General features: G+C 40.6%; 1 long non-coding RNA gene and 1 pseudogene across 1 annotated transcript in view; both read left to right on the forward strand.

Annotated features, from left to right (window-relative positions):
- LOC134738545 (uncharacterized) overlaps positions 1–12,069 on the forward strand; it is a 444,030-nt gene that overhangs the window by 34,997 nt on the left and 396,964 nt on the right. The gene's annotated exons all lie outside the window — the stretch shown is intronic.
- Positions 1–12,069, forward strand: part of LOC129015178 (small ribosomal subunit protein uS2-like) — a 60,649-nt pseudogene that overhangs the window by 13,057 nt on the left and 35,523 nt on the right.

Consider the following 12,069-nt stretch of genomic DNA (forward strand, 5'->3'; position numbering starts at 1 on the left):
TCACCGTGTTGGGCAGTCTGGTCCCAAACTTCCAACCTCAGGTGATCTGCCCACCTTGGCCTCCCAAAGTAGTTTGCTCTTCCTTTTTGGTTTCTTAAATTGGAAGCCTAGGTTATTGATTTTAGATCCATCTTATTTTATAATATGAGTAGTTACATCTATAAATTTCTTTCTGAGTACTGCTTTAACAGCATCCTATAAATTTTGGTATGTTGTGCCTTTGTTTTCATTTCTTTCAAAGTAGTTTCTAATTTTCTTTGTGATTTCTTCTTTAGCCTATTGGCTATTTAGGAACATGCTGTTTAATGTCCATATATTTTGAATTTTCCAAATTTCTTTGTTACTGATTTAATGTAATTCCATTATGGTCAGAGAACATACTTTGTATAATTGCAATATTTTAAAATGTATTGAGATTGGTTTTCTGGCCTAGCATATGGTTTATCTTGGAGAACGCTTCATGTGTACTTGAGAAGAATGTGAATTTGGCTGCCATTGGGTAGAGTGTTTCATAGGAGTCTGTTAGGTGGTTTATAGTGTTGTTCAAGTGTCTATCTCCTTGTAGATCTTCTATGCATAAATGAAAATGAGATATTGAAGGTTCCTTTTATTGTTGTTGAACTGTCCATTTTTCCCTTTAATTTTGTAAGATTGAAGACTTTGCTTCGTGTATTTTGGGGCTTTGTTGTTAGGGACACAAGTTTATTATTGCTACATATTCCTGATGGCTTGGCCCTTTTATCTCCATAAAATATCCCTATTTATCTGCAGTAGCTTTTTTGTTTTTAAAGTCAGTTTGATCTGATACTAAGGTAGCTATTCCATATTGCATCTCTTTTATTGTTGCTGTTTGTATGATGTGTCTTATTCTGTTATCTTGCTTCAGTCTGTTTGGATCATTGAAATTACATCTACCATTTTGCTTTTTTGTTTTTCTATATGTTTCATGTGTTTTTTTTCTGTATTCCTCCACGTGTTCTTTTTAGCTATTAGACATTTTCTAGTGTAACATTTTAATTCCATCAAAAACTCAAATTCTGTTTCTTGTGTTATTTTGTTTATACTATATGGTTTACAATTATACATCTTATCAGAATCTACTTCAGATTTATTCTGACTTTGTTTCAATGAACTCTAAAAACTTTTCCTAATTTGGAACATGTTCTCCTCCTTTTTGTGCTATTATTATACATATTAAATCTTACATTTTATTTACCCAACACTACATTGTATCTCCTTTAAAGAAACTGAGAGAAGGAGGGATGGCAAGATTATGTTTATAGAGCTTGTTATATTAATTTTTTTGATTTGCTCCTTCTACTTCTCTTTACTTTGTAATGTAGACTTGATTTACCATCTGATATTATTTTCTTACTCCAATATAAAGTCTTCCCACCTGCCTCCTTTGTGCTTTTATTTTTATGTTAGAGGACCAACCATACAATTATATATTTACTACTTGCAGTTGCTTTTAAAATCAGTTAAGAAAAGAAAGATGGAATTATATTGTCTTTTGCAATTACCTACATAGTTACTTTTACTGGCATTCAATTTTTTTGTAATTTTGAATTTCTGTCTGATGTCAGTCATTGGCTTTCAGCCTGAAGAACTTCTTTTAGTATTCCTTGTATGGCAGGTCTACTGGCAACAAATTATTTCAGTTTTTGTTCATCTGGGAATATCTCTCATCTTCATTTTTAAAGTATAGTTTTGCTGGTTATAAGATTCTTGGTTGATAGTACTTTTAGTAACTTGAATGTCATCTTATTGCCTTCTGCCTCCACTGTTTCTCATGAGAAGTCAGGCATTATCATTTTAAGATTCCCTTGTTCATGAGGAGTTGTTTTTCTCTTGTGCTTTCAATATTTTTTTTAATCTTTGGATTTCAATATTTTGATTATATGTCTGGCTTGGACCTCTTTAAGTTGTTCCTACTTAGAGTTGGTTGAGATTCTTTGTGTATAGGTTAATGTGTTTTTTTTTAAATCAAATTTGAGAAGTTTTCTAAATAATTTGATTTAAAATATGCAAAGGATCTAAATAGACATTTCTCAAAAGAAGACATGCAAACACCCAAAATGCTCAACAATACTCATCATCAGGGAAATGCAAATCAAAACCTCAACGAGATAATCATCTCACCCCAGCTACAATGGCTATTATCTGAAAGACGAAAAAGTAACAAATGCTGGCAAGGATGTGGAGAAAAGGAAAGTCTTACATACTGTTGGTCAGAATGTAAATTAGTACAGTCATTGTGGAAAACAGCATAGAGTTATCTCAAAAAACTAAAAATAGAACTACCATAAAATTTAGCAATCTCACTACTGGGTGTTTATCCAAAAGAAAGGAAATCAGTGTAGCAAAGGGACACTTGCACCCCTGTGTTTATTGTAGCACTATTCATAATAGTCAAGATATGGAATCAACCTAAATTTCTATCAACAGATTAATGGATAAATAAAATGTGGCATATATGTACAACAGAATACTATTCAGCCATAAAAAACAATGAAATCTTGTCATTTGTGGCAACATAGATGAAAGTGGAGGACATTATGTTTAGTGAAATAAGTCAGAAAGATAAATACTTCATTCTCTCATAAGTGGGAGCTAAAAGAAAATTGAGGTCATAGAGGTATAGCATAGAATTGTGGTTACTTGAGGCTGGGAAGGGTTGGGGGAGGAGAGAATAGAGAAAGGTTGGATAATGGATACAAGTTACAGGTAGAAAGAAGGAATAAGTTCAAGGGTTCTGTGGCACTGTAAGGTGAGTATGACCAACAATAATTTAACATATATTTTCAGAAAGCTAGAGGAGAGACTTTTGAATGTTCATAACAGAAATGATAAATGTTTGATGTGATATGCTAATTACCCTGATTCGTTCATTATACATGGTATACATGTATTGGTACATCATTCTGAATCTCATAAATATATACAAGTTTTATATGTCACCTAAAAATGAAAAAAAATCAGAACAAAATGTGAGAAATTTTCAGCTATTATTTCTTCAAATATTTTTTCTGTTATCCTCTCTCACACCTCTCCTTCTGGTAGTCCATGACGTGTATATTGGTGCACTTAGTGGTATCCTGCATTTCTCTGAAGTTCTTCTTGTTTTTATTCATTTTTTTCCTCTGCTTATCACATTGCATAATATCTATTAATATCTCTTCAAGTTTGCACATTTTTTCTTCTTCCAGCCCCTCTTGAGCCCCCCTAGTAAATATTTCATTTTGATTATTGTGTTTTTCAACTCTAGAATTTCCACTTGATTCTTTGTAATGGTTTTTATCTCTTTATTGATAGTCTCCATTTTATGAGTCATTGTCATCTTACCTTACAATTCTTTAAGACTGGTTTCCTGTAATTCTCAAACATATTCATAATAGCTGTTTTGAAGTCTTTGTCTGCATAGTCTACCATCTGGGACACTTGAAAGCAATTTTTATTTCCTGATTTTCTCCCCCTGTGTATGGATCACACTTCCTTGTTTCTTTGCATGTCTCATAAGTTTTGGGAGAAGATCAGATAATGGAGCAAATCTGGATATTGACACCTTTATCTTGGGGGTTCTTGCTGTTGTTTACTTGGTCGTTTTTTAAATTTGTTTAGTGACTTTGCTGAAATAATTCTGCAAAGTCTGTTTCTCTTGTAGTGTGTATTCTCTGATGGCCTTGCTAAGACTCACCTTTCCTCACCCCTTAAAAAAAGTCCTTTAGCCTGGCTACTTAGGATTGCCCTGGTTTACAGTAGATGATTGTTCATTCAGTGTTTGGTCAAAGGTTGTGTTTAAGCCCATGTGCTAGTGAGACTCCCTCCCTAGCTGATGGGTCTGTATGCAGTTTGGAGAATACTTTCAAGTCTGCCTCCTGCCTGTCTCTGATTGCCCCTGAGCTGATGTAGCCTAGGGCATGCACATAGTCTTCCCATTCCCCAGAGCTGATGTGATCCTAAGAGACCTGTTCTCTTCTCTGGTTCTTTCTATTAAACTTTTTGCTGCTCTGGCAACTTGCTTGTATCGTAGAACTATCTGCTTCCTTTCAACGATTCTCCACCAAGGTCTCTGTTTCCAAGGCCCATATCTTAGCACAGGGATCTAGTGGCTGAGATCTTCCTGCCAAATGGGTGACTTTATCTTAAAAAGTATTTTTCACCTCAGCTAGAATCTCCTGTTTGCCTATTTTCTACCTTGGACGTAACTCTTGCCTTGAGGTTGAGATTGATCATTTCTAATCCATTTTATATGAGAACGGGCAAATTCCCTCAATTTTGAGTGCCTTGAATCTGCTACTGTCTCTGCTTTACTCCACTCATCTTGTGTGGATGTTTTGATGTTTACTCATTGCCTGGACTTCCCAGACACCTGCATCACTCTGTCCTACTCTTCTGTCATTGTCTTGTTGTGTGGAATTGTACTTAAATTTTAATTTGTGTCTGTTTCAAATCTTATGCCCTGATATGGTTTGGCTGTGTCCCCATCCAAATCTCATCTTGAATTTCCATGTGTTGTAAGAGGGGCCCGGTGGGAGGTAATTAAATTTTGGGGGCAGGTCTTTCCTGTGCTGTCCTCGTGGTAGTGAATGAGCCTTATGGGATCTGATGGTTTTAAAGGGAGTTTCCCTGCACAAACTTTCTCTATGCTTGCTGCCATCCATGTAAGACATGACTTGCTTCTCTTTGTCTTCCACCATGATTGTGAGTCTTCCCCAGCCACGTGGAACTGTAAGTCCAATTCAACCTCTTTCTTTTGTAAATTGCCTGGTCTCAGGTATGTCTTTATCAGCAGCATGAAAACGGACTAATACATGTCCATTCAAGTTTTCTGAGGATTTTTGAGGTCTTACACTCAGTGTTAATTCTCAAAATTTCCGGGGCACCTCAGTCTAGTTTCTACCCTTTTCCTACCTCCACTTTGCTTATTTGCTGGACATTGTTTCTCTCCTTTCATTCCACATCACCAGAAAAACATGGCTGCAGTGTGCGGCAGACTTAGTCAAGGTTTGAGGGTCAGGGAGAGTGATTACATTGCACAGTGAGGAGTAGTTGGAATTCTAGACTAACATTCACTCTTTATAAATGTTCCCAGATGGCCTGAGGATTTGTCACCAGCTGTTTTTCACCATAAGCCCAGCTGTGTTGCTGGCTTGCTACTGCTCACTGTCTCTTTCTTTATCAATTCCTTCATTCGTATTTTTTTCTTTTCTCCATTCCAGGGTTCCCAAAGAGGGAGAGAGGCCTCCCTCTCAGTTCTTTTTTTCCTTCCTGAGTGTTGATTCTTAAAAATTGTGGTAAAATATAGGTAACATAAAAACATAAAATGTGCAATGTTAACTGTTTTTTTTTTTTTTTTTTTGAGATGGAGTTTTGCTCTTGTTGCCCAGGCTGGAGTGCAATGGCGCAATCTCGGCTCACCACAGCCTCTGCCTCCTGGGTTCAAGTAATTCTCCTGCCTCAGCCTCCCGAGTAGCTGGGATTACAGGCATGTGCCACCACACCCAGCTAATTTTGTATTTTTAGTAGAGACGGGGTTTCTCCATGTTTGTCAGGCTGGTCTTGAACTCCCGACCTCAGGTGATCTGCCCACCTCGGCCTCTCAAAATGCTGGGATTACAGGCATGAGCCACCGCGCCCTGCCATGTTACCTGTTTTTAAGGGTACAATTGTGTGACAATAAGGACATTCATCATGTTAGGCAACCATAACCAGTATCCAGCTTTTCTACCATTCCAAGCAAAAATTTCACACCCATTAAACAGTAACTCCTCATTCTCCCCATCTTCTGTCACTGGTAACCACTGTTATATTTTCTATCTCTATGAATTTGCCTATTCTAGGTATCTGATTCTAGAACTGTATAATATCCTTTTGTGCCTGGCTTATTTCACGTAGCATAATGTTTTCAAATTTTATCCATGTTGTAGTATATGTACATGATTTAAAATAGGCAAAGGATCTAAACAGACATTTCTCAAAAGAAGGCACGTAAACACCCAAAATGCTCAACTCTACTCATCATCAGGGAAATGCAAATCAAAACCTCAGCGAGATAATCATCTCACCCCAGTCAGAATGGCTATAATCTGAAAGATGAAAAAATAACAAATGCTGGCTAGGATCTGTTATAATTGAACGTATATGCCACATTTTGTTTACTTATCATTGATGGACATTTGGATTGTTTCTACCTTTTGGCTGTTGTGAATAATGTTGCTATGAACATTAGCACAGAATTATCTGTTTGAGTTCCTGTTTTCAATTATTTTGGGTATATACCTAGAAGCAGAATTACTGGATCCTATGGCATTTCTACGTTTAACTTTGTAGGGAACTACTGTTTTCCACAGTGGCTGTGCCATTTTACCTTCCCACCTGCAATGTACAAGGGTTCCAATCTTGTTACATCGTCACCAACATTTGTTGTTTTCCATTCTTTTGATGCCATCCTAATAAGTGTGAAATATCCAGCCCACTTTTAATCACCCTTCCCTTTCAAATTGCCCTGTAATAAATGAAGAATGAAGATTCTTTTTACTTTATTATGTAGAGCAAATTCTCTGAGAGAACAGGGAGAAGCTATGCATTATAAATTTGTCTACTTTTTAATTGTGGAATACTTCTAATATGCCAAAATGTTTAAGGGATCATAAACTCTTATGTTTTAAAATCGGATTTCTCAGAGCTTATCATTTTGCCATATTTGTTTCATAGTTTGTCTTTTATAGTTCTCTTTGCCTTGGTGGACTTTCCATTTCATCAATGGTTACCTGTCTATAAGCTGAATGAGACAATTAGAATATTTATTCCCTGCCCTAGGCAGGGCATTTTCCACATTCAGAATGAAGCTTTTCTTTATATGTTGGCAGACCCATTTGCAAAAAAGTCTTTCCACATTTCCCAAGTTGCTTTAAAAATACCCTTGTTGTAGTCGTCTTCTAAGAGATACACCTCAGAAGCTCCATTTCTTTCACACAAGAAAACTCAAGTTTAGAAAAGAATAGAGGAAACATTTGAATCAGCAGATGGAAAATATGAGGATCAAGCCATTGATACCCGAGGTTGCAATTTTTTGAATTTTTGCAATCAGACTTTGGAAATGACCTTGAGCAGTAGGATATAAATAACTCCCACATGCTTAGCGTTCCAATAATGGAACACTAGGATAAATGGGGAGATGTTATGCTAATTTTTTATACACTAATACACGAGTTCCAGGAAATCTTGCTGCCATCATCTTTGGCATTGAATGAATTGTTATGAGATGGTATCTCTATATGACTGAGAAAGTTCTAGTACTTGTAGGCGCTTAAACGCACAGGGAGGTCAGAGTAGCAGAATGTGAGGAGGTGCAAATGAATGCAGGGGAGGGCTGGAGACACCAGGGTTCATGACATCTCTGGCAAAGGTGACACCCTACAGTTTTCGGAAGGAAATACAACGTTTGGGTTTAAAGATGGTGCCAGAATTCTAGAAAGAATAGAAAGACTTAAGACAATAATGGTCATTGAAAAAAATAAAAAGTGTACATTAAACTTTTTTTCCAGCTAAGGACATTAAACATCATATTTAATGCTTTGTGGCTTATAAATATATTCATGATTTCAGGTGATGGTTATGATTACCCTGAAAAACATCTTTTTCTGAATCTCATTTTGTAGAATTACAAAAAAGGAAAGGACACTATTTTTATTGCTCAGTCGCTGTATGCTGGCCACGTTATAAAATTTATGTCTTGAACAGTCACAATAACCATGTAAGTATATTTTATTATTGCCATTTATGGCTGAGGAGGCTGGTATCACAGGTGCTAAGTGGCCAGCCCAGGGGCTTACAGAGAAAAGCAGAGCAGAGTCTCCGATTTAATACTCTTGCTACCATCAATGTTAACTTCTGGAAATTCTTAATCTGAAAGTATAAATTTGTGCTGTCCAGTATGGTGTCCCATTAGCCGCATATGGCTGTTTAAATTTGCTGATTAAGTTGAAATGAAATTCAAAAATCATTTCCTTGGTCATGTCGGTAGTAGCGAATCCATATACAGCAACTCCAATCTTGCCTCCTTGAAGGAAAGAATTTGTCCGAGGGGTGTAAGGCAGAGTGACAGATCAAGGCAAGTTTGAGCAGGAGTGAGAGTTTATTAAAAAGTTTTAGAGCAGGAACAAAAGGAAGTAACATACACTCGGAGGAGGGCCAGGCGGGCAACTTGAGAGATCCAAGTGTGCTGTTCAGTACTTGACATGGGTGTTTTTTTTTTTTTTTTTTTTTTTTTTTTGAGATGGACTTTCGCTCTTGTTGCCCAGGCTAGAGTGCAGTGGCACAATCTCGGCTCACTGCAACCTCCGCCTCCCGGGTACAAGCGATTCTCCTGCCTCAGCCTCCTGAGTAGCTGGGATTACAGGAATGCACCACCACGCTCGAAGAATTTTGTATTTTTAGCAGAGACGGGGTTTCTCCAGGTTGCTCGGGCTGTCTCAAATTCCCGACCTCAGGTGATCCGCCCACCTCGGCCTCCCACAGTGCTGGGATTACAGGCTTGAGGCACCGCACCCGGCGGACCTGGGATTTTTATACATTGGCGTGATCCCAAGGTTTGTATCTCTTCTCCTCTGATTCTTCCCTTTGGGTGAACTGTTCGCACCCACGGGGGCCTGCTGGCACGTGGGAGGGGAGCATGCGCAGTGTGTTTACTCAGATTGTGTACGTGTTCATTTGGGGCATTGTTCCCTGACCAGTTGAGTGGTCCTAGAGGAAGATCTTACACCAGTTAAACTCTGCCATTTTTCCTCTTAGTGCGCATGCTTGAGCCCAGTTGTGTCCGGAATTGGTGGGTTCTTGGTCTCACTGACTTCAAGAATGAAGCCGCGGACCCTCACGGTGAGTGTTACAGCTCTTAAGGTGGCGCGTCTGCAGTTTCTTCCTTCTGATGTTCCGATGTGTTCGGAGTTTCTTCCTTCTGGTGGGTTTGTAGTCTCGCTGGCTCAGGAGTGAAGCTGCAGACCTTTGCGGTGAGTGTTACAGCTCTTAAGACAGCGCGTCTGGAGTTGTTCGTTCCTCCTGGTGGGCTCGTGGTCTCGCTGGGTTCAGGAGTGAAGCTGCAGATCTTCGCGGTGAGTGTTACAGCTCGTAAAAGCAGCGTGGACCCAAAGAGTGAGCAGTAGCAAGATTTATTGCAAAGAGTGAAAAAACAAAGCTTCCACAGTGTGGAAGGGGACCTGATCGGGTTGCCAATGCTGGCTCGGGCAGCCTGCTTTTATTCTCTTATCTGGCCCCACCCACATCCTGCTGATTGGTAGAGCCAAGTGGCCTGTTTTGACAGGGCACTGATTGGTGCGTTTACAATCCCTGAGCTAGATACAAAGGTTCTCTACGTCCCCATCAGATTAGTTAGATACAGAGTTTCGACACACAGGTTCTCTAAGGCCCCACCAGAGCAGCTAGATACAGAGTATCGATTGGTGCACTCACAAACCCTGAGCTAAACACAGGGTGCTGATTGGTGTGTTTACAAACCTTGAGCTAGATACAGAGTGCCAATTGGTGTATTTACAATCCCTGAGCTAGACATAAAGGTTCTCCAAGGCCCCACCAGAGCAGCTAGCTACAGAGTGTGGATTGGTGCATTCACAAACCCTGAGCTAAACACAGGGTGCTGATTGGTGTGTTTACAAACCTTGAGCTAGATACAGAGTGCCGATTGGTGTATTTACAATCCCTGAGCTAGACATAAAGGTTCTCCAAGGCCCCACCAGAGCAGCTAGCTACAGAGTGTGGATTGGTGCATTCACAAACCCTGAGCTAAACACAGGGTGCTGATTGGTGTGTTTACAAACCTTGAGCTAGATACAGAGTGCCGATTGGTGTGTTTAAAATCCCTGAGCTAGACATAAAGGTTCTCCACATCCTCACCAGACTCAGGAGCCCAGCTGGCTTCACCTAGTGGATCCGGCACTGGGGCTGCAGGTGGAGCTGCCTGCCAGTCCCATGCCCTGCGCTGGCACTCCTCAGCCCTTGGGTGGTGGATGGGACTGGGCGCCATGGAGCAGGGGGTGGCGCTCGTAGGGGAGGCTCGGGCTGCACAGGAACCCACGGAGACGGGGGAAGGCTCAGGCATGGCAGGCTGCAGTCCCAAGGCCTGCCCCGCGGGAAGGCAGCTAAGGCCCGGCGAGAAATCAAGCACAGCGCTGGTGGGCTGGCACTGCTGGGGGACCCAGTATACCCTCCGCAGCCGCTGGCCCGGGTGCTAAGTCCCTTATTGCCCGGGGCCCGCAGGGCCGGCCGGCTGCTCCGAGTGCGGGGCCTGCCAAGCTCATGCCCACCCGGAACTCCAGCTGGCCCGCAAGTGAACGCATGCAACCCCGGTTCCCGCTCGCGCCTCTCCCTCCACACCTCCCTGCAAGCTGAGGGAGTGGGCTCCGGCCTTGGCCAGCCCAGAAAGGGGCTCCCACAGTGCAGCGGTGGGCTGAAGGGCTCCTCAAGTGCCACCAAAATGGTAGCCCAGGCAGAGGAGGCGCCGATAGCGAGCGAGGGCTGTGAGGACTACCAGCACGCTGTCACCTCTCACACTCACCTACCTCCTGAGAGATCTTATCTGGATGTTGCTGATCAGCAGCTTCAGGTGTTTTCTTTCTTTCTTTCTATCTATCTATCTATCTATCTATCTATCTATCTATCTATCTATCTATGTATGTATCTATCTATCTATCTATCGGGAGGCTGCCTTTCCCTGTTGCTGGCTGTGACCAATTATTATTTTAGAGAGAGAGCTTAACAACTGCCTGACCATCTCCTGATGGTCACTTGACATTCCTGGGGTGAGGGAGGCTCCTGCGCTGCTCATGTCTGCCGAACTACCTTCTCTAACAGTCACCCTAGCCACATTTCAGGTGCTCAATAGCCACCTGCAGCTGGTGGCAGCCATGCTGAATAGTGGAGCTGTGAAGCCTTTCGGTCATTGCAGAGGTTCTGTTGAACAGGGCAGCCAGACAGTCTGTGTCCAGTGTCTAATACCTTTGTTACCTGTGCATTTGCCAAAGAATGAAAAAAAGGAATCAAGAAAATGAGGTAGTGGAACAGAAAGCAATACCAATGAATCCAATACTTCAACATGTAGGAGGAGGTAGCAAATTATTGAGTGTGTGTAAATCAGGGAAGAAGGAAACAAAAGAAAGATCTCTTCATCTCAGCACATGGAAAGCAGCAGAAGGCGGTTGTGGGGAGGATGTATTGGTAAACGTGGTAGTTAGGGAATAAGTATTTGAGTGTCCCTAGGATGCTTAGTTCTATACTAGATGCTTGAGGGTACATATTAAAAATAGACATGGTCTAGTGCATGGTTTGTGGATCCTATGATTTTTCAGAACTCCCAGAAAAGCAGCTGACAATGTATTGTAGAACCATGCAGATAAAAACCATTCATACCATCAAGAGTCATACAGAATATTGGCTATTATTTTCTTCCTCAACAAATGTGGGAGATAGTTTGCCTCAGGCAAAATAGTATTTTACACATGGTTTCCCCAAAGCCATGTGCATATTGAGAGCTCTTCTCAAAATGTTTGCATTTGTTCCTCCAAAAAGAAATTTGCATGACGTTTTAGAATTGCATCCTGTCTAGAAAGCAAATCCTGGATTTTTATATTTAAATTCAAAGCTTTCTGATGTAAAATCTGCCAGAAAAATTTATGTTCCAAATTAGCTGCTTCTTTGAGCACAGTGTACTTTTTGTTTTTTTTTGACCATTGAAATAATTTTTGGGAAAAACTTTTAACATCATGTTACCCTCTTTCTTGGTTGAGAAGACCATTGATGGTGACTCAAGGATCTGTCTAGTTTTCTACGTACAGAAAATTGAACCAGGATTCCATTTTGATGTGACTGCCAGGAGACATAGTTATATGCTGGCCACTTGATGTCACAGTTGTTCTGTATAAAGTCCATTAATACAGTATTTGACAGCACTAGGGGGGAAAAATCTAGACTCAAGATAGTTGATAATGTAATGAGTAAAGATGGGTGAATTACTCAGGTTGAATGAAAACTCCTGGTAAAATTCCTCAAATTCAC

Source organism: Pongo pygmaeus, chromosome 18 (assembly GCF_028885625.2).
Source record: "Pongo pygmaeus isolate AG05252 chromosome 18, NHGRI_mPonPyg2-v2.0_pri, whole genome shotgun sequence".
Classification (NCBI taxonomy): domain Eukaryota; kingdom Metazoa; phylum Chordata; class Mammalia; order Primates; family Hominidae; genus Pongo; species Pongo pygmaeus.